The sequence below is a fragment of the Protopterus annectens genome, chromosome 6.part0, assembly GCF_019279795.1.
Source record: "Protopterus annectens isolate FY-2018-M chromosome 6.part0, PAN1.0, whole genome shotgun sequence".
NCBI lineage: Eukaryota > Metazoa > Chordata > Ceratodontiformes > Protopteridae > Protopterus > Protopterus annectens.
This window is the reverse complement of record NC_056737.1, coordinates 780,268,051-780,274,133: the sequence shown is the minus strand read 5'-3', so window position 1 is coordinate 780,274,133 and position 6,083 is coordinate 780,268,051. Positions and strand designations below refer to the sequence as shown.

Below are 6,083 nucleotides of genomic sequence, written 5' to 3'. Positions count from 1 at the left end.
GATTAATTAATTTTCTTTTGACTTCACATTTTTCTCTCTCCTAGTTTTTCTGTAACCTTATAGGAAATAATTATGTAATTTATCCTGGCTGGACTTCAGTGGTTCAGTTTGTAGTATTCAGATACACCATGCCCTCTCACTAACTGGAAGGCTGAAATAGTGACTTTGAATCACTTTCCTTCTGGACAGCATGACTTGTTTAAAACTATTGCTTCAATTTTTCTAGGAAGAATCAGTTTTATCAAATGAATTCTGTGAGCCAAACATCACTCAGAGGAATTAACCACTGTGCTCCAAATGGCAGGAGTGCTTACACATCATAATTATGCTTTTCTTTTCTTGAGAGTGAAATGATATTACCTAGTTAAATTTCTGCTGAGTATATACTATATTCTGACCTCCAGAGGCAAGTTGAAATATTAGAACATGTCTCCATCCATCCATCCATCTATCTATCTATCTATCTATCTATCTATCTATCTATCTATCTATCTATCTATCTATCTATCTATCTATCTATCTATCTATCTATCCATCTATCTATCCCTTTCCTAAACTACTTGTCCTGGTGAAGGCTTTGATGGTTAACAAGGTGAGCAGGGTAGGCCAGGCTTCCCAATGGTTTCTAATTCACCTTGTGGATTTCCAGCTGTTCCAAGACCAGCTGAAAGATATAACCCTTCCAGTGCATCCCGGATCTGCCTCAGGGCTTCCACCACATAGTATCCTCTGTCTGTTACACCTCCCATAGATGGTGCCTAGGTTGTATCTTCACAAGGTTCCCAGATCACTCCAACTTACTCCTTTCAGTCCCAGGTAACCAGTGGCTATACTCTAGAAGTCTTCCAGCTTGCCATGCTCCTCACTTCATCATGAATAATGAGCCCGGCTACCCTGTGAAAGAACCTACTACCACTTGTATCCATGATGTCATCCTTCTGGTCACTACTAAAAGCTTATGACCCTAAGGATGAGGATAAATTGACAGGCAAACAGAGAGTTTTGTCTTATGGCTTGGTTCTTGGTTCTCTGCCATACTGCAGTGCAGGCTATACAGAACAGCTGTGACAGCACCCATGCAGTGCTTGATCTACCAGTCACTTCTACCTTTGCTCATGAACAAGACTACAAGATACACAAACTCCTGTACCTGAGCCAGCAATCAAACTTGATTTATTTTTTTTTTTTTTGGAGAGAACCATAAGCTCTGACTTGGAGGTGGTGAATTTGCAGGATTTCATCCCAGTCACTTTGCATTCCAATGCATGCTGGAGATCACAGTCATTTGAAATTAAGATGACAGCACACTTTGCAGACAACAAGGATGCAGTATTCATGTTCCCAAACTAGATCCACTCTATACCTAGGCTGTACCTTGGTATTTTGTACATAAAAATTACAAACAGAAGAACAAGGCACACCTTTATTGGAGTCTTTCTACTATTTTTATTTAACATAATGCTCATAACGCAAGCACATCTCTCTCTCCTCAGTCACTTGGACTGAATGGCATATAGCATCATCCCTGGGACCCCATACTGACATAACACCTCCTACAGGACACTTCAGTGTACTCAACTGCATGCCTTGTGCAGTTTCCCAGTCTAGTATTCCCCCTCCTCAACTTTAAGAATAGAGAGAGAGAGAGAGAGAGAGAGAGAGTGTGTGCATGAGAGAAACAGACTCCTTTAGAAACATTGGGGAGACATTAAATGGCAGGGAGGTATGATTTTCTAAGGATTTTTATTTTATCAGTCTCATCCATTCAGTGCTTCTGCTAGCAACATGGAAACCTAGGTAGATGGATTTTTAAAGATGAAATTTGTCTAGTAATGAAAAAAGCATTGGTGGGAATGACAGTGGTGAAACAGATGAGTGCAGCACACTTCACAGTCTATCATCTGGAATGCGTTTTACTACGTGTTGGATCAGGTCCAGTCTGCATACCTCTCAGCTGTCCCTGATTTTGCAGAACACGCCTAATTTTTGTCTCATGTTTTTGTCATGCCTTTGTTGTTTTTGTTTTATTAAATCACAGAGGATTACAGTCGGTCAGTAATGTCAGACATTAGAGTTTTATTATACTTGTTATTCTGCAGAAAATGTATATGTTGTAACTATGCAAAACCTGTTTTTTTCTAATAACATTTTAAGTAAATTAGAATTATATTTACTAATTGCTCCTGATTTGGGACCTTTCCCCTCCATATTTTTTATCTTTGTCCTGACTCCTTGAACAAGGAAGTTGAGAGCTATGTGACCAGGCAATAAGGATGTATAGTTACTTACCCATGAACAGAATGCATATAGTCCATGACAAAAGGAAAAGAAACCAAAGGTGCATGCAGTATGAATAGTAGAAATCTCCACTGGACAGGTACGCTTTGGTCTCAAGGAGCAGTACAGATGAAGAAACCCTGTAAGTGTCAGATTGTAACAGGTCCAGTTTCAGTGGCTAGCAGGGTACCCAGCACCAGTGGAGCCAAGCCAATATAGGTATAGATTGTGGATGTCAGTGCAGCGGATCATTATATATGTTTTTATTTTTTAAAGAAACACCATTTTCTTTATTTAAATATAAATAACTAAGTATCCACAACTTGTGGCACTTATGGGGAAGTTAGTGTATTTGACCAATCATATTGCAAGCTTTCAGCTGCCGTGACAACCCATGATTCATAGGATGGCATTGGCAAGCAACAGAAAGCTTGTGAAATCTAAAAGGCAGGATGCAGTGCAAACGAGGAGCAGTAGCAGCATTGTGAGGTATATTATTTTTAATTATTCTCACAAATATGGATGCATAGCTCACAGTCTCTTAGCTCAGCTCCCTGGCTGTGACTATCTCCGAAATGTAACATGTATGCATTTGTATAATTTAAACAGACAGAATATAACTCGTGTTGATATTGTTTGGGAAAGTAGGCTTATACAACTGTCCTGCTTACATGGTGATCTAAGTGGGGATGTCTTATTTTTTTCCTTCAATATACCCACTGTTTTCAGAAAAATCAAAGTAAGACATGTTCTTTTGGATGCTTAAGCAGTGGTGTTTGAAGGTTAATGTGTAAACAGAACAATATCCCTCCTCTGTCTAAGAGCAATCTACAATGATTTGCCCAGGACCAACTACACTAAAACTCTGAAGTAAAATCAGGGTTATTTTGTGAAGTCAGGGACAGTTAAGAAGCATGGCTGTGAGGACTAAACTGGTATTTGAAATATATTATGGGGCCTTTATCTTATCTATCTTTTTAAATGTTATTACAGTTACACATCTGATGTAAATAAACCATCCCTGTCTTGTAGCCAGTTACAAGCTTTGAGTTTGAAGTACATTGTCAGGTCATTATTTTCTTTTATTATTTATTATAGTCACAGATGTGCATAAAGTGTCAGGCAACCAGATATGAGCATTTGGGTCTGATGCGTAACTTTTTTGTATGAAACAGAGTTTGAAATACATGGTATGGATGTTATTTTATCTTATTTTATTATAGATGGACATGTTGATTAAATGGCAGTCAGTAGATAGGTGCTATGGTGACTAGCAAGCAACTGTGCATTTATGTGAAATGGAGTTTTAAATGCACTGTGTGGAAATTATCTAGATGTCTTTCACTTCTGCAATGATTTCTCAGATTAATTTATAAGGTTATCATTTCTTCTTGTCCTCATCATGCATGCATTTCTGCTTAAACTGTATTAAACATGGATGGGTCTTATGGTATGATACTTGTGAAATTTGTACAACTTCATGTATTTCATCCAAAGCTATAATACAATTCATTCCTTCATAACAGGAAGAGGTGTATACAGTCAAAAAAGAGGCTGTAATTGCTGCAGTGTTGGGGTCTGTTTGCTGGTGAAAGACCTTCCATTTTTGTCATCTGATGCTTTTTAAACAGTCTTTAATATAGCTTTGCAGGACTATTGTGTAATTGTGTGAAATAAGTTGGAAAACATTACTGTGTGTTTGTGTGACACAAACTTGAAATATACGAATTTAGCCATTATTATTATTATTATTATTATTATTATTATTATTATTATTATTATTATTATTATTATTATTACCACAATCAGACATGTAAGACTTGTATAGAAAGTGATGTGTCTATAATTTCTGGGTACAGAGGCTGTTTGTGGATGACAATAACTTACCTTGCTGAGTTGATTAAGTTAAACAGTCATTTGTCTTTGCAGGACGATTATGTATTTATTTTTTATTTTTATTTACTTTTTTTTATTTTACATTTGTTTAACGGGAAAGTCCAAATGGAACAAAGTCCATTTACACCGGAGGCCTGGGGAGAAAAGCTCCATAACATAACAGTACAACTACAACAAATGACAAAAAAAATTCTGTACAGAGGCATATATACAATCAGAGCTCCACGTCTTTATATGACAACACATAATCCACAAATGACAGAAAATTTCTATACAGTGACATATATACGATCAAGGAGATTTTTTGTACCATAGTTTGATTTGAGCAAGCTTGGTATATAGATAGCCACTGTGGCAACCCCTAACAGGAGCAGCCGAAAGAAGAAGAGAAGAAGAAGAGGTATATAGATAGCAAAACTTTGAATTCCCTATTGGTAGTACAAAACATAAAAATGAAGGAATGGAATCTGGAAAATAATGATATTCGGGATATATGTCATAGCATGAATAATAGTTTATAGGATAGTAGTTCCTGATAGGGAGTATTTGAGTAGTACAGAATAGCTGAGGTATGCAGTGAGGAGATGAGGTGTGGCAAGTTAGGAGGAGAGCAGAAAAGATTTTATGTGATACAGGGACAGAGCCATGATTGCAAGAGGTGTGACTTTAGTGATGTCTTGAAAAGTGAGATGGATGGTGCAGAGAATATACTCTGGGGGAGGTTATTCAATTCCCTAGCAATGGTGTGGGAGAACAGACTTTTCCCTGTAGTGTTATTGGCTTTGGTTATGCAGAGAGGGTAGACAAGAGGTGGGTTTGGGCTAAGGAGATTCTAGCTTGGTCCGATAGGAACTGTTTGTGTTTGTATAGGGTTCCTAGTTTCTTATGTACCTTTGTGATGGTTTGTGAGACATGGACATTAAAGTTTAGATTGTTATCTATTTCAACCCTGAGCAGCTTAGTGTGAGAGAAGGGGGAGATTGTGGTCCCAGTTTTGGAGGTGATAGTGAAGGTAGGAAGTGTGGATTTGGATTTATTGGGGGTAAGAAGGAGTAATTTGGTCTTGTTGGGGTTTAGAATTAGTTGGATATCGGTAATCTATTGTTCCATGGAGCAGAAGGATTCTTGGGTAAGCTTTTGAAGAGTGGTTATGGATGGGGCTGAGCAAATTTGGGTGGAGTCATCTGCATACTGTATAAGTGATGCATGCAGGGTGGAAGTATGTAGGTTGTTAGTGAAAATGGTGAATAGTAGAGGACCCAGTATTGATCCTTGTGGGCTGCCTATAGTAGTTGGTAATAGAGGTGATAGTGTACTTTGCCATTTAACTGATTGTTTTCTGTCAGAGAGATAGCTTCTAAACCATGAAGCAGTAGAGGGGGTGAAGGATAAGGTTGACAGAGTGTCTAAGAGTAGGTTATGGGAGACCATATTAAATGCTTTTGATAGATCTAGGAATATGGCTGAGATGAATTTGTTGTTGTTTCTTAGATGGTTAATCTGATTGGTAAAGGAGAGTAGAGCAGTGGTTGTGCTATGGTTTGGGCGGTAACCATGCTGTGTGGGGGAGAGGAGGTTATGTGAGGATAAGAAGTGCATTACCTGGGTGTGAATACATTTCTCCAGAAGCTTGGAAAGGGGGGGACAAGATAGTAATTGGCTGGTAGTTTGATAGTTTATAGGAGTTTCCGCCTTTGTGAATGGGAATTATATGTGTCACTTTCCATAGATGGAGTATGTAGGTTTCTTGTATGGAGTGGTTTATAAGAATTGAGACAGGGTAGGCTAGTGATTCTGCAGCTAAATTTAGAAAATTTGTGGGTAAACCATCTGCTGCGAGTGTGGTGGGTTTTATTTTAGAGAGTAGCTTTTTAACTGAAGAGGTTGGTACAGGTGAGAGTGTGAAGGTG

At 38.2% G+C, this 6,083-nt stretch overlaps 1 protein-coding gene across 1 annotated transcript in view; it reads left to right on the top strand.

Annotated features, from left to right (window-relative positions):
* The window catches only part of LOC122804532 (potassium channel subfamily K member 16-like), a 359,265-nt gene that overhangs the window by 238,357 nt on the left and 114,825 nt on the right, over positions 1-6,083 (top strand). The gene's annotated exons all lie outside the window — the stretch shown is intronic.